Source organism: Myotis yumanensis, unplaced genomic scaffold, assembly GCF_028538775.1.
Source record: "Myotis yumanensis isolate MYYU_CA2020_CCGP unplaced genomic scaffold, mMyoYum1.0.hap1 SCAF_2, whole genome shotgun sequence".
In the NCBI taxonomy this organism is placed as follows: domain Eukaryota; kingdom Metazoa; phylum Chordata; class Mammalia; order Chiroptera; family Vespertilionidae; genus Myotis; species Myotis yumanensis.
This window is the reverse complement of record NW_027223753.1, coordinates 12773793-12794207: the sequence shown is the minus strand read 5'-3', so window position 1 is coordinate 12794207 and position 20415 is coordinate 12773793. Positions and strand designations below refer to the sequence as shown.

At 53.9% G+C, this 20415-nt stretch overlaps 1 protein-coding gene across 2 annotated transcripts in view; it reads left to right on the top strand.

The window, feature by feature from the left end:
* ECE1 (endothelin converting enzyme 1) overlaps positions 1-20415 on the top strand; it is a 98701-nt gene that overhangs the window by 14483 nt on the left and 63803 nt on the right. The window contains exon 1 of one of the 2 annotated variants that reach the window (XM_070404286.1): positions 9233-9491. The exons of the other annotated variant lie outside the window; for it this stretch is intronic. The gene's annotated coding sequence lies outside the window, so the exon portion shown is untranslated. Of the gene's footprint in view, positions 1-9232; positions 9492-20415 lie in introns of those variants that run through there. 2 annotated transcript variants of the gene reach the window in all.

The following is a 20415-nucleotide window of genomic DNA, read 5'->3' as shown; positions in this document are numbered from 1 at the left end:
GAGCTGGCACTGTTCTGTCCTCCGGACACTGATGTCCTTTAAGTGTGACTGTTACTTCTCTGTCCTGGTGGGGGCGTCCTCGAGGGCAGACCATGGTGTTCTTGGCATACCGGCCCCCAGCAGCTGCCCGGCAGGTGCGTGGAGGGAGGGCGCACCTCAGGGCTAGAACTGGGGTGGAGGACAGGCTTTCCTGGGAAGTCCTGGAGTCGGTATATTGTTCATATTTTCACTAGGGACACTTCTGTCAGCGTTAGTGCCAGCTAATGGAGAAATAAAATTTAATACAGAAAGCTGCACGTTGCAACCCATTCTGACCCCTAGCTATTGTGCAGTGTTTCTTTAAATAACAAGAACCACCCCCCATACACACACACCCCAAAAAAGAAAGAAGAACAAGACCCAGAACAAAATACATGTGAGTGTTTCTGCTGGCGATCTGATCCCTCCTTGGAAGAGATTTCTTCACAGACCTCCCACCCCTGTGACTTGGGGTTTCCTGGCTGTCCCCAGGAGGCAGGCGGTCAGGAAAGGCCAGTGGGTTTTTCTTCTCCACCAGGTTCCATGTAGCGGTGCTGGCTGACCCCAGGGACACGCCAGGGCTGGGGAAGGAGAGACGGGCACGCTCCGCTTCTACTTGTCCCTGCCTTCTTGGGCCCAGAGCCGTCTCAGCCAGCGCAGGCGGTGGTGACCGCAAACTCCTCCAGCCTGACTCAGCCCGGCCCTGGCCCTCTCTAGGGAAAACGAGTCATTTCTTCAGCCCTGACTGTTTCTCTCCCTGTGGAAAGAAGGGAGAAAGGAGTCGGGGGAGAGCCCCTCCTGGCCCCTCCAAACTTGTTTCTCAGCTGGGAGAACACTCTGGCCACGGAGGGAGGGATTCCGGGGTGACTGTCGGGGGGCAGCCAGGCCCAGTCAAGTCACTAACCTCAGCTGTGACAGCCATTGGGCCACCCTGGATGGAACCGTGCTGGGCTGATCAGGGAGCGGGTCCATCCCCTTGACCAACCGCCCTCTTCCTCTGCCCACCTGGTGCCCTCAGTCGGGCGAGAGGGTCCATTCTACGCCTTGATATCTCTTAAACGTGATCAACTTAAGAAGGCGTGGGGGTAGCAAAGTGCTCCTTATAACCTGGAAGATGTGCCCCCCCCCCCCTGCCCCCCAGTCCTCTCCTCCTAAGTCCCCTGTGGTCTTTTCAGCCACCTCCGGGGGGCATGTGCCAACCCTATTGATTGGCTGTTCTGAGGACTTGGAAATCTGGCTTCAGCGGATGGATTTGATCAAGTAGTGATGTCTGCTGGGGACAGGGGTGCAGGGGGGGCGGGCAGAGGTGCTCCCAGTCATCTTCCCCAGAGGAACTGATGGCCTGGGCTCAGCCTTACACTCTCCCCAGTTCCCCCGCTGTTTTCTGGGTGACTTTAAGTAAACCATGTTACCTGTTCAGACTCACTTTTCTCATCTGGAAATCAGGCATCATAATCTCCCCCCCCCCCCACCCCCCCAGCTGTGAAAAATGAATGAGGCAACATCTGCAAAGCAGCCTCATTTCCTTCTAGTCTCTGCTCAGGTGTCACCTTCTCAGACAGGCTTTCCTGCCTCCCTGCTGAAAACTGCCCCTCCCGCGTTCTGTCCTCCCTCCCTGCCTGACTGTTCTCCTTGGCACTTACCACAGTCCAGCTACTCCCCTCTTACTTGTCTCCTCCCACTAACAAATAAGCATTTCTGTCTGTCTTGTTCCCTAGGATTCCCACCTAGAACAGTGCTGCCACACAGTAGGCACGTAAATATGTGTAAAAAGCACGAGTACGCCCTGGCCAGTGTGGCTTGGTTGGTTGGAGTGTCGTCCTGTACACCGAACGGTCATGGGTTCGATTCCTGGTCAGGGCACATCCTGATTGGGATGTGTATGGGAGGCAGCTGATCGATGTTTCTCTTTCAATTTGATGTTTCTCACATCTATGTTTCTCTCTCTCTCTCTCTCTTACCCTCTCTCTTTCCCTCTCTCTCTTTCTCTCTCTCTTTCTCTCTCTCTCTGTCTTTTCCCCCAACTCTCTCTAAAAAGAAAAGACAATAACGAGTAAGTGAGAAAAACAACAAAAGCATGAAGCGAGCACCTGGCACGGGAACCAGGTATACTAGTACTTTGGTTTCCCTCTCCTCCTCCTCCTCTTCAGCTGTTATTCTGGGGGTTCAGTCCTTTCTCCTCCCCACTGTCTCAAGGTCAGTGTATGCACTCTTGAGGTTTCACGCTTAATTTTTATATTTCGGCATTTCATACTAGTACATGAGATTGCCCTGGGGGATGTAGTGGGAGTTGTAAAATTTAAAGTACTGCTTCGGAGTAGAATGCAGAATTGGCACAACTTTTTAAGATAAAAATAAACGAGGCTTCAGTGAAGGCTTTTAGCTGTGTCCTCAGATGTCCCTGGGTACCAGTCACTCTCTGGGAACCTTTGGGAAAGTGCAAGGAACCCTGGAAGTGATCCCAGCCTCAGCGCCAGGCCTGCCCTCCCTCCTGAGCCCCCGTCAGAGATTTCCGCACACGTGCACGGTTCTGCCAGGGTCCAGATCCGGCACATCATCCTGGGCCCGGGCCCACTCGCCTTCTTGACGCCCCTCCCCATTTCTTTTTCTCAGGAGAGTCAACCCAGGGCCAGGAATGCTGCAACCTTTTTTAAAATGAGCATTTTGTTTTGGAATCATTTTAGGTCTACAGAAAAATTGCAAAGATGTTACAGAGTTTTTATATATCCCTCACCCAGTTCCCCCGAACACTGATAACTTACATGACCATGTACATTTGTCAAAACGAAGAAGCCAACGTTGGTACATTACAGTTAAACTCCACACTGTTCTGATGTCTCCATTTTCTGCACAATGTACGTTTTCTTGGCTCCTCATGGCTCCCCATTACCCTGGGAGCAAGTCAGACTCCTCCATAGCAATTCTAGGGCATTTCACACTCTAGTCTTGTCCGTTTCTCCAGCCTCATCTCTGGCCTTTCCCGGTCCTGTCTTCTCTGCTTCAGCCAAACTACATCCCCCCCAGTGCAGCTCACTTTTCTCTCCACCTCACCCCTTTGTATATGTTGTGCCTTCTCTGTTTGTTTCCTGCCATTAGAATGTGTTCCATGAGTGTAGTCCTTATCTGGCTTGACCGCCACTGTCCCTGCAGTACCTTGGACAGTGCCTGGCACATAGTAGGTGGATGATAAATACCTATTAATCCATACGAGGCAGTGTGGGGGCAAGAAAATTCTTTATCAAATAATCTCAGGCCTGGCTGTTGTGGCTCAGTTGGTTGGGCCTTGTCCTGTGCATCGAAGAGTTGCCAGTTCAATTCTTTGTTAGGGTACATACCCAGGTTACGAGCTTGATCTCCGGAGGGGGGTGTACAGGAGACAGCCGATTGATGTTTCACTCTCAAACCCATGTTTCTCTTTTCTTCTCCCTTTTCCTTCCTCACTCTCTCTCTCTCGAAAAAAAGAATCAATTAAAAAACAATTTAAAAATTTTTTAGATCAGCTTTTGACTCCTGGGACCAAAATGGCACCACCTCCTTGTCTCCTATGCCAACAGTTGGCACTGCCTTATTTGTCCTAAGATCTGGGGGCTTGGGTGGGACATATGGGAGGAGGGGCCCTGTCACAGCCCCAGCTTGTGCCCTTGGCCTGCTCTTTGCACTGGCCAGGTGAGGAAGACTGACTGGTCTCCTGCCCTCAGAGCATCCTCTGGTGTTTCCATGGCAACTGTGCAGCCAGAATCCCTTGGCTTCTGCTGGGTGAAGGGCCACCAAATTCCCCACAGGGTGCCTACAGTCATAGGAAGCATCTGTCAGGAGGCCAGAGGTTGGCAGCACTGACCTGTCCCAATCCTTAGAGAGGGGAGCAGCATTCTGGGCTCAGGTGAGGTGTTGAGTCTCCTGGTTTCATCCGTACACTCCATCTCACTGGGAAGCTACCCGTGACTTCTTTCTGAGCCTCAGTGTCCTCATCTGTAAAATGGGGGTGTGAGCCTGCGTGAGCCACGTGGGGGCAGTGGTCAGGGAGCCTGGGGAAGCCATCCTGGGAGCCAGAGAGAGAGGAGCGGGAAAGCAGGACTAGACCAATGAGAAGTGGCCAGAGACACAACTGTTTCATTCGGACTTGGGAATCGGACAGCTCTGCCCCTTCAAGCAGCGTGGTCTTAAGGAAGCACCCTTCCCTCTGAGCCTCAGTTTTTCCTTTTCTAAAATAAAAATAATCCATTGTGTTGGTCCCCTTCGAAGGCACCGACCGGCCACAACCGCAGGGAATTTCCACGCTCAGTCCCGCCTGCCCAGGCCTGCGTCTCCGACAAACCCTTTCCTTGGCATGGCTGCTGGGCACCCCCAGGCCGTGCCCCTCCCCATGGGAAGTTCCTCCTGTGTTATTCAGCCACAGACTTACCCAGGAAGGCCGAGCCTCACTGTAAATGTCCCAGCCTGTTATCTGGCCTTCCTGACGGCCCTTAAATTGATTTCTGGTTTGTGTTAGGTTGTTTGTGTCGCGTCTTATCTCCTCTGTGGAGACAGGGGCAGCCTGGTGAATGCCAGGATTGTGGCTTCAAGTCAGTGACTGAGTTTGAGTCACCACCCAGGCAATGGGCAGGAGGGGCCACACAGCTGAGCCCCAGGCTGCTGGCGGCTCCCAGGACCCTCATGGCCTAGAGGAGGCTAGGACCTCAGGAGGCCTGCCCAGAAGGGAGGTTGGGAGGGAAGTCACAGATGAGGCCCCTACAGGGACATGGGCCAGTGTGGAGGTTTGAGCACAGGCTCTGGATCAGGCACATGCTTCCTCCACCTAACAGGGGCTGTGTGACCCCAGGCAAGTGGCTCGACCTCTCTGAACCTCTGCTCCCCACCTGTGAAACGGGATAATGATGCATCACATCTCCTGGGTTTCCTTGCAGAAGTGATGAGATAATACGTAGAAAGTGTTTGGTACAATCTGGCCAAGAATTTTGTATTATTTATTTTTAGGATGTGCTCTCAGGGCCCACTGATTTCTTGGGCAAACTCCTCAATTGCCCATAAAACACTAATACAAGTTTTTAAGAATTTATTTCCCCAAAGCCTTTCATGAGCCAGGCACTGAGCGCCTTCGCCATATCACCCCATTTAACTGTCACAGTCCCCCGTGGAATAGTCCTGCTGCTATCACCCCAATTTATAGACGAGGAAGCTGCCCAAGCCCACCCAGCTGTGGACTGCCAGTGTCTGGCCCGCCCTCACCTTGCCCCTGCTCGAGAGCAACATGGACTGGGTTAGAGTGTCCTGCCAGGTACCAGCGGGACTCAGCAAACACCAGTATAATCTGTGAGGAGGATCTGTAAACAGGATCTGGGGTGGGTGATGGTGCCGTGGAAGTGAAAGACCAGCCTGGGAGGCGAGTGGTCTGCAGGACGCGGAACGGGGAGCAGTGCCAAGGCACTGCCTGTGCTCACTCAGCCTGTACCAGACAGGCAGGGGGCCCTGACTGGCCAGTGTAAACATCCGGGCTGCTTGTCAGCTTGGCGGGGGGCTGAGGCAAGCTGGGGGGACCAGCCACCAGGGCCTCCTGGTGCCAGTTTGGTGCTGGAGGTTCCGCAGATGGGCAGGGAGGTGGCGTGGAGCCAGCATTTATTGAACATCTAGTACGTACCAAGTCGTGTGTACACAACATCTTATCACATCTTTACAACAAATAGACCTGTTTGGTCTGTTTTATTATTTTTACTTAGCGGATGAGGAGACTTAGCGGATGAGGAGACTGAACCCTGGGAAATGCACAGAGCTGGCTCCGTCAAAAGCCCGTGGAATTTGATTGGCCGAGAGGATGAGTTTGTGAAAGCGTAACTTAGACCATATTCCTGTGCATCCGCCTCTGCTGATGCCACACTTTCCAGGCAAACGCTGTTGGGACCCTCATTCATTTTCTCTCCTGCCTGTAGCTGGAGATCTTTTTAAAAAAATATATATTTTATTGATTTTTTAAAAAAATATATTTTATTGATTTTTTACAGAGAGGAAGGGAGAGGGACAGAGAGTTAGAAACATCCATGAGAGAGAAACACCGATCAGCTGCCTCCTGCACACTCCCCACCGGGGATGTGCCCACAACCAAGGTACATGCCCTTGACCGGAATCGAACCTGGGACCCTTGAGTCCGCAGGCCGACGCTCTATCCACTGAGCCAAACTGGTCAGGGCTTATTGATTTTTTACAGAGAGGAAGGGAAAGGGATAGAGAGTTAGAAACATCGATGAGAGAGAAACATCGATCAGCTGCCTCCTGCACATTCCCTACTGGGTATGTGCCTGCAACCAAGGTACATGCCCTTGACCGGAATCGAACCTGGGACCCTTGAGTCCGCAGGCCGACGCTCTATCCACTGAGCCAAACCGGTTAAGGCTAGCTGGAGTTCTTGTTGTTAGTTACTCCCTGGTCTATTTTTTAGCACTGGCTGGGCTGGGGGGCCAGGCTGACCTCCTTCTCCTGCAGGGAAGGGACTTTGGCTGCTAGTGACATAGGCTTGTAGAGCGTGTCTCACAGATTGGTGAGACCTTAGATAGTGTCCCACTCCTTTTACAGATGGAGAAACTCAAGCCCATAGAGGGGAAATGTCTCCCGGAAAGACTCGCTGTGGGTGGCTGAGGCAGAACTGAGGCCCGGTCTCCAAGGACACCCCTAGTCCAGGCCGACCTTTGTTAACGGGGGTGGGACGGGCTTGGGAAAGGACAGGAATGTTCCCCAGATGCGTCATGATCTGAAATCAAATGTCACAGCCAGCCCCGCGCCCTGCTGCTGCCCTCTCTGAGCTGTGCCCCAGAAGTGCCCTTGGGCCCTCGGGAACACTGACAGATTCCTGTGCTCCTGCCAGCAGGGTGTTTTTGGGTGTTTTCATAGGGTTTGGGTGGCTGAGAGCCTGGGCAGGGCCCCCTGCTCCCACTTCCGGCTGCTCTTCACCCCAGGTCTGCCCTGCTCTGTCCCCACACTTTCCCCCTCACCCTGGGTCATCTTCAAGTCCAGCAGAACTGCCGCTTGGGTTGTGCGAAAGCTGGGAGGAATCATTTAAATAGAACAACAGTCCATGCCTGAGTACCTGGAACGTGCCCTCTCATGCCCCTGCCCTGTTCAGGTGCAGAACCTGTTGTCTGCAGCTTTCTTCACCACCACTTTGAGCGGGATGTGCCTTGTTTGATTCTCTCTGTGATCCCCACTTCATAGAGAAGAATATTGAGGTCACATCCTGAGCCTGGATTTGAGCCTGGGATTCACTCTCAGCCACACCTGCTGAAGCCTGAGACCTGCTGACGTCTCCAACAGATTCATTCGGATGCAAGGGAGCTAAGCCTCCACCTTCAGAATGAGGAGCCAGGGTCTCAGGAGAGGCAAGGAGCACTGGGCAGGGAGGGAGCCCAGCTTTCCCACCCAGCTCCAGGCAGGGGAGGGTCCCGGGAAGGCCCGCAACACGGAGTCAGAAGGGGTGGGGGCGGTGGAGGGAGGCCAGCCAGCCCTGGCCATGACTTCATGTGTTCTGGTCGAGGGACCAAGATTGCCCAACTGCCAGGGCCCCGGATGTGTCATTGGTTTCACTGAAGGCCAGCCTGGCCTTGGAACCAGTAAACCCTTTCCCCCGTAATCGGAGGCCTGTGGACTGGCCTTCCTTCTCCCTCTGTTCTTTTTTGGGAGATTTCTCCAACAGCAGCAAGAACAATAGCGGCTGCTGTGCACCATCTCCCCCTCCCCTCCATTCTCTGCCCCCACTTGTACACCAGGCCCCCTTCCCTGTGCTCCAGGCCCTACTGTGCGCCAGCTCCTTTCAGACGTTACCTTGTTTGATTCTCAGAAGAGTCCTGGGAGCTAGTGGTAGGTATTAATGATCCCCACTTCACAGAGGAGAAAACAGCTTCCACAGCAGCAAAGCACGGGTCTGGTTTGAAATCCAAGTCTCTGCCTCCAAAGCCCACACCTCTTTGGGTGTGTGGCAGCATGTTTCAGACATATAAAAAGCATAGAGTTCGGTAAAAGCAAACACTGGTGAACCAGCCATCCAACTTACAAAACAGAACATTCCAAATGCAATTGAATTTCCCACACATGTCCCTTCCTGACCCCATTCCCCACCTCCCCCTCTTCCAGAAAAACAAACAAACACCCTGCTTTCTTGAATGACCGCCTTGCTACTTTCATTAGCTATCTCTGCTTTCCAAACAATACTATGGTATTGCTCAGGAGTTTTAAAACTTTAGGTGATTGGTTGGAGGCTTTGAAGCTTGCTCTTCTCTCTTCATGTTGTGTCTGAGTTGCATCCAGTTCATTGTCGGTGCTGTGTAGTATTCCACCTTATGGGTCTATCCTGCTATATCCAGGCTGCTAGAACCAGCCATTTAGGTTTTTCTCGTTCACTGTTTAAACAGAGCTGTGGGGCTTCCTGGTCTGTGTCTCCCGGTGACCCCAGGAGAGTTCCCCATGTGTATATGTGTTATTTAGGTTAAGGAGTGGAATCCGATAAGCCCACTGTATCTTGAGATTGCTGAAAGGATTGACCAACAGTTTCAGGGGTTCCTGCTCAGAGTTAAAAACCTTTAAGGACAGAAATGTTATTCTGTTTGCTTTGCTGCTGTGAACAGCATCAAACGCCATGTCAGGCACATAGTAGGTGCACAGCAATATCTACTGGCTGAATGAGTGGACGTGTATGGAAGGCACTTGACATTCGAGATCTTTTTTTTTTAAATATATTTTATTGATTTTTTTACAGAGAAGAAGAAAGAGGGATAGAGAGTTAGAAACATCAGTGAGAGAGAAACATCAATCAGCTGCCTCCTGCACACCCCCTACTGGGAATGTGCCCGCAACCAAGGTACATGCCCTTGACTGGAATTGAACCTGGGACCCTTGAGTCCACAGGCCGATGCTCTATCCACTGAGCCAAACCGGTTAGGGTGACATTCGAGATCTTAATCAGTCCTCTGTGAGGAGGGTTCTTCCCACTTCATAGCTAAGACAACTAAGGCTTTGAAGAGGTTAAGTCATGTTCCCCCAGTGCCACAGCCAGTACCCAAGTCAGCTGACGCCAGAGCCTGCACTCCTTCCTGAGCCCTGGCCTCTCTGACCGTTGCCCTTGTTGACAGAGGAAACGGATTCACAGAGGCCTGGAATACGGGGAAAGGGGACAGGGGAGTGGCCTGGATACAAGTACTTAGAGCCTTTGCGGTTGTCCTGGAGGCTGGTAGACAGGTTGGGCCAGCTAGTCAGTTACCTCTGGCCTGGAATGCCACCGTGGGGTTGGGGATGAGTGACATCTCACTTCTGGGGCTGATCTGTAAGGGAACCACAGAGCCTGGAACCGTGCTAGGCTCAGGATTCAGATGAAGTCAGTGGGAGAGACCCGTCACAGGGGAGTCAGCCTGACCCAATTGAAGAGTCATTTGCTCGGGGCAGGAACAGACCTCAGTTCAAATCCCAGGCCGGCCACTTGTTAGCTGTGACTTGAGGTAAGTTTTTCAACCTCTCTGAGCCTTATTACCCCGTCCGTTAACTGGAGAGAGTGACGCTCTTTGGCAGGGTTATTGATGGATTTAGAGTTGAGTGTAGCAGTCTTAGCACAGTACCTGCCTGGCTAGTAGTTATTAATCACAGAGCAGGAGGGAAGGCTATTCTACCAGAGATACATACAGACGGGGCAGCTAAGGACACGGAGGAGGACTTCATGGAGGAGATGACATTTGACCTGGGTTCTAAAGGGTGAATAGGAGTTCTCCAAGCCAAGGAGTAGACTATGGATCAAGCAGCTTTTATGTGTCCTGTACTAGGCTTGGTGATGAGATGGATAGCATAGTGTTGCTTACCAAAGAAAAATTTTAAAGCAAATGCGAGTTGCTTACAGTTTTGATAGAGATACAATTCCTTGAAGGTGGTGCTGGCTAAATAGACAAAGAATCAACCAGTGGTATTGGGGTCAAAGGGACATGTGAAAACTGGGCTGGGGCAGCCAGTAAGCCTCCCTGGGGGGAAGGTGAGGGAGTGGGTAGGATTTAAATGAGAAAGGAAGACTAGAGGCTCAGGGGCTGCCTGGTTCTGGATTTCCTGGCTGGACTGGGCTGGGTCAGGAAAGGAGCCTCCCTCCCCAGCCTGGCGGGGGACTGAGGACAGACCTCATGAATTCTGGGACAGATCCTGCTGTGTCCCTGTCACCAAGTCTTACGCTGTTTTCTCCCTCAGAAGAGAAGAAAAGTTGTTCCTAATTGTTAATTGTGCAATTGCAGTTGGCTCCTGAGCTGGGCTGAGGAGCAGCCAAGTCCTAGAGAGGGGAGGAGGAGGAGGCCCGGCTGGATGGCTACAGCCAGGAGTTCAGGGGCTCGGGAAGGGGGTTGGGAATGCCGCTGTGGGTGTCCCAGGCAGGGACGCCTGCCTGGCCTAGTGGGGCCTTTCTTCCCAGAGCTTCCATTCCACTGGGTGGTACCTAGGAGTTGGATAGACCTGGGTTTGAATCATATCCTCTCCCCAGCTGTGTGACCCTGGACTGGTTACTTAAGCTCTCTGTGCCTCTACTTCCACACTCTCTTCCATCGGGTTGTTATGATGGTTACATCGGAAAGCAGTTGGCACAGGGCCCGGAATGAAGTCATTGTTCAGGTGATGGTTTTTGTCACTCCTGCCCTCGTCATTCGGCAGCAGCAGCCCCACCATCAATGCCACCATTGCCACCACCTCCAGGCCCCGCTGAGGCTCAGGTTGAACACCAGGGTCATTCCAGCCGCAGGTGTCGTCTCTCCATTAGCCGGGACGTTCCAGTGCCATCACATTACGTCCAGCATCACAGCCTGTACCCTCAGTGCTCCTCTTGGGAGGAGGCGGAACTTGAGTTCCTGTGTGCCTTTCCGTGGTTTACCTCCTTAATTCTCACCACAGCCCTCTGATGTAAGTTCTCATGTCCCCGTTTTAGAGACGAGGAAACGTGCAGAGAGGTGAGGCGACTTTCCCAGGGTCACTCAGGGATTCAAGCCCAGGTCTGTCTGCTCCAAAACCCTTGCTCTTCCCCAAAGATGGGAATGGCTTGTTCCAGGAAATCTGAGCCCGGCACCTCCTTCCCTTTAGTTACCCCTCCACTCCCTTTTCGGTCATGTCCCCCTGTCCCTGGTTCTCCAACCCCCTCTGGCTCTGCTCTGCACCTGGGGACCACTCTGGGCCTCCTGACTCCTCTCCCCGCCAGGCGTATCTTCCCGGGCTCCCCCAGGCCCCCAGACAAGCATGACATGTGTGGTGAGGAGGGGTAATGGGGACCAGATGGGAAGCTGAGCCCTGGCTGGGCTTTGTTAGGGGAACATTCCTGGTCACTGAGGCAACGCCAGCTCCGTAGCATCTGGTTTGGCCGAGGGTCCACCCTGATTGGCTGGGGCTGGACGTGGAGAGTGGTCCTCCCTGAGGTCGGGGAGAGGTGGCAGGTGGGGATGAGCACTCTTGCTGAGACAGGGGTTCAGAGCCCCGGAGGGAATAGCGGGGGCAGAGTGCCAACAGGAAGCTCAGAGCCAGACAGACCCTGCGTCCAGGCCCGCTCTGCCATTCTCCGGCCTGGTAACCCGGGCAGGTCTCTGCCCCTCTCTGCAAAACGGGAGACAGTGATGGTCCCCAGGTAATCACGTGCGTGAGCAAGTCAGACAGCAGTGCCAGTGTTCGACGTGCTTCACATTAACTCTGAATTCTCGTAGCCCCGTGAGACTGTTGCTGCTGTTGTCTCTGTTTTACCGATAAACTGAGGCACAGGGTGATCGTTCACTTGCCAAGTCAGACGGAGTAGCAGCCAGAGCTGGGATTTGAACCCAGGCTGCCCAGTCCCAGGCCCACCAGGCTCCTACTGCTACACTGTCCTGCCTGTCAGTGACACTGTGTGGCGCTGTCTGAGAAAAGTGCTGTGTCAGCTGGCCATGCTGCTTGCCCCAAAGCCTGTGCTCTTGGTGGCATGTGGGACGGGCCGCCAGGCTTATAAATGGGCAAACGGCAGGCTGGGCAGCCAGCCAGACCCCCTGTTGCCCTGAGAGGGCCAGGGAGCCCCACTCTGAAAACAGTAGTTTCCATTCCTCAAGTCCCTACTGTGCTCCACACACACACACACACACACACACACACACACACACACACACACGTGCGCGCTTTGTCCACGTTCTCGTTTAATCCTCACAACCGCCCTGCTTGCCCAAGATCGTCACATTGTCTTTGAAAGACGCTGGTTTTGAACATGTGTCCAACTGACTGCAAAGCCAGAGCGCCCTTCCACGGGGCGCCGGCCTGGGGCCTGTCTCCTGCTTCCTGAGGGATGGGTAGAGAGGTGCCATCAAAGAGTTTTTACAGGATGATTTTGTTGATTGTGGGGAGAGGGAGGGGTCCGAAGAGCCTAGACTAAGATTCTCGTCCTAGTTGGCCCCCTTCTACTTCTTGAGCCTCATTTGCCTCATTTATTAAAAGCAGTTTATGACCAGGGAGCAGAGCTGAGTGCTGAGGGCCAAGCTGCCCAGAGCCTTGACTCTTTAAGACTTTTTGGGCCAGCGGGCAGGACAGCCACATCCTACCCAGTAGGCTCTGGTGGAGGGGTGTGCAGAGTGCCGTGGGAGCGCAGCGGGAGGAAAATTTGCATGCTGAGTGTCAGGGGGTTGTCATGGACACGGGCCCTGTCTGTCAAATTGCCCTTTCCCTTCCTCCTACTAACAGCAGCCCCATCCTTTGGGTAATGCCTCTCCCCAACTCCTCATGGTATTAGTGGGGTGCCGGTCATAGGCTCTCACCCCTCCTTTTCACAGGGCACATATGAACCAGGCCTGGCCAATCAGAGTTCTTCCCTGGGACTTTATAATTCAACAGAGAGAGAGAGAGAGAGAGAGAGAGAGAGAGAGAGAGAGAGGCTCTTCTCTAAGGCTCTCTGCTGCCAGGTGGTAAGAAGCCGGGCCCAGTTCTCCAGGCATGAAGGACGTCTAAACTCAGGAGATGCGAGTAAGGGTGACGCACACGGGGAAGCAAGGGATGGGGTCAGGGAGGGGAGAGAACCCAGCAGCATCATCAGAACTTCTGGAGCTCCTCCTGCCTGAGGCCTGATCCTCCCTCTCTGTTAGGCCGTGCAAGCCAGGGTGTTCGCTCTGTGACAAAACCCAGTTAGAGCTGAGTTCCTGTCACTTACAGTCCTGAGGGTCCTGACTAAGGAGGCTTCACAGAGGGGGTGGCATTTGAACCACGACATGTTGAAGGAGTTCTTCAGGATAACAGCAGTGGCAAGATTGTGCCAGGCAGAGCAGGTTCCTGGGAAGGGCATGATCATAACCTGCCTGGGGGGGTGGTAGGTGTTGGTGTCGGGAAGATCTTGAAGGGCCCCATGTGCCCCGGAGCAGAGCTTGGATCCATCTGTCCATCCATCCTCCATCCATTTATCCATCCATCCAACCAATCCAGCACTCACCGTGCACCGGGCACTGTTGTAAACACTCTACAAAGAACTAATTCTATCCTCTAACAACCTGGTGAGGTAGGCACCATAATTTCACCACGTTACAGGTGAGAACACAAAGGCATGGAGAATTTAAATAACTTGTTCACGATCACATAGCTGCTAAGAGACAGAGCCAGGATTTGAACCCAGGAAGTCTGGCTCTAGAGGTTTATTTTCCTAGTGGTATATTTATTCTCTAAACTACAGGCTGGGGGGTGAGCACCCCCTGAGCTCTTTCCACGGGGAGCACCGTGTCTCACTGCCCAGAGGGGGCGAGACTGCAGGCCCATGCCTAGGATGTGGCCCGGGAGGATGCGGAGGGGAACGGAGAGTGCTCTGGATTCTTTCAGAGGAAGTGGGTGCTCTCCTGGCCCAGTTTCAGCCCCGAGCCAGGCTAGGAAGGAGCCGGGCGGGTTCCTGCCAGGTGCCCTGCTGTTCTGCGAGCTGTGATAATCCCCAGAAACTGTGAATGATGGGCTCTGGCTGGGTCCAGCTAAGCCCTCGGTGGGAGGTCAGTAACTTTAAGAAGCCCTGGCTTCTAGCCAGGTGCTGGGGAGTTTTTAAAACGGCTCCTGGTGAGGGAGGCCCGGAGGGAAGGGGTGCTCTGAGCTGCTGCATTTGCCAGTGGAGCCCTGGGGATGTCAGCATCAGTCTATGGCTCCAGCTTGCCCCAGGCTCAAGCACCTCCTGTGTGCCTAGGCCCTTCCCCTCTTTTTTTTTTATTGTTTAAAGTATTACAAATAGCCCTGACCGGTTTGGCTCAGTGGATAGAGCGTCGGCCTGTGGACTGAAGGGTCCCGGGTTCGATTCCAGTCAAGGGCATGTACCTTGGTTGCGGGCACATCCCCAGTAGGGGGTGTGTAGGAGGCAGCCGATCGATGTTTCTAACTCTCTATCCCTCTCCCTTCCTCTCTGTAAAAAAATCAATAAAATGTATATTTTTAAAGTATTACAAATATTAATACATATGTCTCCTTTTTTTTCTCCAATTGACCTTCCCCCAGTCTCCCCTACCCCCCAGCACATGCCCTCACCCCCTCCCAGTGTCTTGTTTACAGATCTAGGGAATAGCAGCCCCAGTTTATAAGTGGGGAGTTTGAGGATCAGCAAGGGTATGTCACTTGCCGAAGGTCACACAGCCAGATTTCCTGGTCTAAGTGTCAGGCTCCGGACAGCCTCACCCCTGCCTCTTCAACCTCGACTGATCTGAGGGATTTCTGGCACACACTCCAGAGCTCCCTCAGGCCCCTGGCCCTTCCCACAAGACACCTTTCCTCTTCTTAACACCAGTCCCACAGAAGGGATTCCCCCCAGTGAGAGAGTCTTTTCCATTCCTCTAAGAGAAGGCCCTGCAGCCCCTATGAGTTCTATACAAGCGGCCTCTGCGGCAGGGGCTGAGGACTAAGGCTTTAGGTTGTGTCTGAGCCCTGGCGGGATACGTGAGAGAGGGAGCCCTTGAGAACAGAGCAGGGGACAAGGCTCTCCAGGTGGAAGAAAGCATAAGCAAAGGCCCTGGGGTAGAGAAGTGGACGCCTGCTCCAGAGCACAGCTCCCAGGAGGGTGGGAGGAGCTGGGTTATGCGTCCCTGCAGGAGTGGAGCAGGCAGGTTTCTGGAAGTGACCCACCTGGACCCTGTGGGGGATCCAGAAGGGCTGTGACCCGTTGGGCTGTTAGGAAAACACGGAGCCAGGCTTTTCTCTTCTACCCTGTCCCAGATCTGCCCCACAAGGAGGCTCAAGGGGGCTCAGGCTCAACTTGGGCCAGGGCCTGTCCTCTCAGCCTGCCTGGCTGCCTTCCACAAAGGCTCATCTGTCCCTTCCCAGTTCCTGTCGGGGGCCCAGTGCCCGGGAGCGGCAGCCCCCAACGTGGGCACAGCCACGGCAGCAGGTGTGGGCTCTGGCTGGCGAGGCAGAGCTGCCGTTTCCAGCCCCTGGCTGTTCTCATCAGAGGTTCAGAGAGCCCCAGCCCTGGCAGGCCAGTTGAGCTCGCCACTGTCCACAGTGTCTCATTTGACACAACTAGCAATTCTCCAGGAAGCCATACTGTCCTCCTTGTATAGAGGGGGAAGCTGAGGCTCAAGGGCATGACGTGACTCACTCAGTGTCGTAATTACTAAACAGCTAAGCCTCGTGTATCGGTCTTCAAAATCTATCCTTCATCTATGACACGGAAGTCCTCACTCCGACCCCTCCGAGCAGCCAATAAGCGAGATCAGGGGAGGGGCCTGCATCGGGAGTGATGAGGGGCAGTCCGTGAATGCGGCCCTGGCTGGGGAAACAGGAGTCCTGAGCAGCACCCAGTCCCGGAGCTGACACTGGACCGAGAAGGAAGGCGGGGATCTGGGTGCAGGGAGACGACAGTCCACCAGCTGCCCTCAGTCATCCTCAGCCCAAGCTGGCGGAGTCCTCACCACAGAGCCCTTCGCATTCAGGCACAAGCAGGCCAAGCTTTGGAAGGAGCCCTAGACAGAGTCCAGAGGCTTCTGGTCCTGGCAGGGCCCCGGGTTCAGCTTTCTCAGGCGGCTTCTCGTCTCTGGGTGTCAGTTAATTCATCTCTAGAATGGGGTGAGGTGGGATCCCCTTGTCTCGCTCCCTTCCAACCACACTGCCCTTTTTCCTGCTCCTTGAACCCTCTACACGGCCCCACCTCGGGGGCTTTGCTCCTGCTGTCCACCCCTCCCCTGCCCCCCCTCCACACACACACCATCTCACCCCCATCCCCACCCCTGTAGTGTCCTTGTCACTGGTTGACACCTCGTCCTTCTGGTTTCAGTTTACATGTCACCTGCTCACAGAGGCCTTCCTGGACTCCTCCCCTGGCCCGCCGTCTCTACCACCCCACCCTGCTGAACTTTCTTATAACAAATAGATCCAGAGTCAAATTAGCCGAGTTCAAATCCCAAACTTTACCACTCAGAGCCGGATGATCTTGGCCATAACCTCTCTGTGCCTCAGTTTCCTCACCTGTAAAATAAGGTCAATAATAATACATATTATTTTTGTAGGGATTAAATGAGAAATGCATTAAAAAGCACTTAGTACAGTGCTCAGCACACACTGAACTCTCAATAAATGCTGAATGCTATTGTTATTATAACTCTTAGCAACATTGTCTGTCTCCCTATTAAAGTTCAAGCTCCTGAGAGCAAGGACTTTGTCTTGTTCACCGATGTGTATCAGGCATGGAACTCATTTCCTGGCACTCAGTAGGTGCCTAATACATATATTTTTAGTGAATGAATGGACAGATGGGCAGTGACACTCCTAAGAGGCTTCTTAGGGCTGGATATGGAGGATGGATACTGGGAAGACAGCCCTGGTTCAGCTCCTTTCTCAGGATCCATCCAGCCCTCTGGGCTCCCAGCAGCCCCATGGTGGGTCCCCTTCTGGCCCGGCCCTGATAGGGCGTTCATGCCCTACAGGATGGGAGTGTTTCTTTGGGGATCGAGGTGGCTCCCTGCCCCAGCCACTCTGACCACCGCAGTGTCTGTGGGTGTCTGATGCTGTTGCCCAGCTCAGATTCCAGCAGCCAGGCATGGGGGCTAACGTAGATTTTTCCCTGTGCTCAGCAGCCCTCCCTCCTGAACCCGCAGAGTTGGGCCCAGCCTGCTTTATCTCACCACCTGCCCCTGCCCCCCCCCCCCCCCTTTTCAAAAGCTACTCTCACAAACAGAAATGCCCCCAGCTACCCCTCCCACCGCTGCCGTGCTGTTCTGGGTTCAGGGAGGACCGCTGGCACATCAGCGCTCCTCCGAAAGGGAGGAGAGACCAGCCCTGGGGCCCCACAATTGGCGCTGGTGCGGGAGGCCCCGGTTTTACTGTTGGCTTCGTGTGCCTCTGGTCATTCATTAGCTCGTGTTCACTGAGCACCTGCTCTGTGTCAGGCGCTGCACGGCCGTGACCATGGTGCCTGCCCTGGCAGCGGACCCAGAAGTTCGCCCACGTTTGTAGCTGGCGTGTTCACCAGCGCTGACAAGTACAACTTTCTGTGAAAGTGGAAGCGTTCTGCATCTGTGCTGTCCATTAACCCCGTGTAGCTGTGGAGCACGTGGAATGTGGCTGGTGCAAAGGAGGAATTTACTTCTTAATCAATTAGTTTTCATTTTAATAACCCCCTGTGGCCGATGGCCTCTGTGTTGGACCTCGTGGATCTAGACAGCTCTTTGGAGAGCAGTCATTCGCGGCCTTAGACTGCAGGTCTCAAACTCAAACGCGGGCAGGGCAACTGGGCTGATTTCCCAGGGGCCCTGGAGGTTTGTCTTCTTTCACGATTGTCAGTGTATTAAGCTCACAGGCATTCTGTTTGAAGCATGAGACCCTCCTGACCTATTTGTCACGTTTCCACCTTTTTTCTCCTATTGAGGTGTCACATACTCAGAATAAAATGCACCGGCCAGAAGCAAGCAGTTCGATGAGTTTGGACACACCCGTGTCACCACAGGGGCATCAAGATAGAGGACATTTCCAGAACATTTCCATTTCCCCAGGAAGTCCCCGCAGGCCCCTTTCCAGCAAGTCCTGTCCGCAGGGCGATTGCTGTTCTGATGTCGGTCACCACACACGAGTGCTGCCTGTGTTTAAGCCTCACACAACTCATCTCCCGCCGAGACGAGGGTACAGAAAAGGTTTCTTTTCTCTTTGTTGTGAGCACCAGCACCAGCATGAGGGAAGGAGGAGTTGGGGTGGGGTGGCCATGGTGCCCTGGGGACTCGAGGCCTTTCGGGGGGGGGGGGGGGGGGCAGCCACTCCTCGGCTCCAGCTGGTGGTTGCCACTTGAGAATGTGGGCCCAGCATTGTCAAGTGTTTTTTTTGTTTTGTTTTGGTGTTTGTTTGTTTGTTAAGGAAAGCTGAAAATGCTGGTTTTGGTGTCCAATCTTCTCGATGTCGGCATTTCAACACCTTTGACAGCACCTCTGTGAGCCAGACCCGACCTGTGGCCTGCCAGCTGGGAGTCCTGCCTGGGGCTGATCAGAGGGTTAGGAGTCGAAATAGCTGATGTTGTTGAGTGGGTCCTTTGTTTCAGGTCCCAGTCTAAGTGCTCGGTGTTATTAAGTCATCTAATCCTCCTAACAATTTGTTAATAATCCATTTTACAGATGAGTAAGCTGAGCCATAGAGAGGGATTAAGTGACTTGCCCAAGGTTATAGAGTGAGTGCTTGGCTGGGACTTGAACCCTGACTGGTTCCCGAGTCCGTGCTCCTAACCACTACACATATTCCCCCTGGGGAGAGAGAGTGAGGCTGCCAGGGATGGTTATGCTGCTTGGGGTGCAGATTTGCCAGCTATGAAGGGTGCTACCGATCTGGACAAGCAGTGGGAGCCTCGGCCCTACCCCTGTAATTGCCCTGGCCTGGGGATTTTCAGAGCCCAATTTTGGGAAAGCAGCCAGGGGTGAGGTTGGGAAGGTGCAAGCCCGGCTGATGCTTGAGGAGGATGTCAGCAAGCACTGGGCAAGTAGGGGCAGAAGTAGCAGGAACCTGGCAGAGGGAGAGCCCAGGCCCAGGAGGGTGGCAGGGGAGAGGGAAGGAATCATCCGGCAGGGCCCAGGGCCAGGCTGCGGCTGCCAGGGGAGCTGGTGGCTGGGGCATCCCCACCCCGTGGTGTTTGGTCCAGACAAGCCTATCACTTGGGAAGGAGAAGATAAGGATCACCTGGCAAAACAGGACTGCATTTCCATCCTCCCCTCCCACCTTGGGGGTGGGGGCACAAGAGGGAACGGCCCAGAGAGGGCACAGGCAGGACCCAAACCTGCGCTCCTGGCTCCCACTCCACTGCTCCTTCTGCTGCCCTTGGCTGCATTCCTCAGGACAGGAGTTAGCTGTGGGGACAGAGGGTCTGCCGTCACTGGCAGGGACAGCTCCAGAGCCTGGCAGAGAGAGGCCAGACTCCTCTCGGCCCTTATCTTATCTGTCTCACCTAGCCAGGCTCCCATAGGAAGTAAGCACTTATTACTGTTGTTGTTTTTTGAAGCCGAGGCTCAGAGAAGTAGAGATCAACCAGAAAGTGGTTGGCAGGATTAAATAAGTGAGGTATGTAGAGTGTTCTGGTGCCTAGCAAAGGGCTGTGGACCGTGGGCCAGAGAAGCGATGAGGTGGCAGGACTGGTCCAGGAGGACCCCCTGGATGACTCCGCCACTCGGGCTGCTGGTTCTGCTCAGGTCAAGGTTGTTTTGAGTTAAGACCTAATGCCATTTGGGTCTCCTCACTCTGAGGATGCCACTTTCTGCCAGAACTCCAAGTGATGTGGGCTGGTCCCCCAGGGTCCTCACCAGCCCGTCAGCGGCCTCCACACCGGAGAAGTCCTCCGGGCCTGGCTCCAGATCCTGCACATTGTGAAGGGGCACCCTGGCCTTGTGGTTGTCACACCACCTCCCCGAGTCTCCGTTTCCTCATCTGGCAAATGGGGACAGTGCTACCTACCATGCAGGGTTATGGTGAAGGCCTGGCATATGATAGGTGCTCAGTAAACAGGAATCACAGGACCTCCAGGAAGCAGCTCTGGAGTTGAATTGGTCTTTTAAGGACCGGACAGACATATCCCCAGTGTAGCCCAGGGAAGCTGCAGCCACACTTTAGCACAGAACCAACAAGATCCCAACCACTGCCTCTGCACCTGCGTGCTTTAGTGGACCAGGAGCACTCGCCCCTCGTCAGCTATGTCTGCACTGGACAAGGGCACTGGGGAGCAAGTTTACCCTTGGGTCCCCCAGATCCAAGAGCAGCAAACGCCATGCTAAGCCCTTTTCCTCCCTGTACACAGGAGGGAGCAGGTTCGATAACTGAACCCTGGCACAGCCAGTACATGGCGGAGTTGAGACTTGAACTTCATAGTCTGGCTCTAAACTCTGTGCTCTTAGGGAGGGAAAATAATCTACTAGAATAAGTGAAAATATTGATTTGGGGCAGTCTTTCACAGTTGTGCAGCCTGTACATGCACGTGACTGG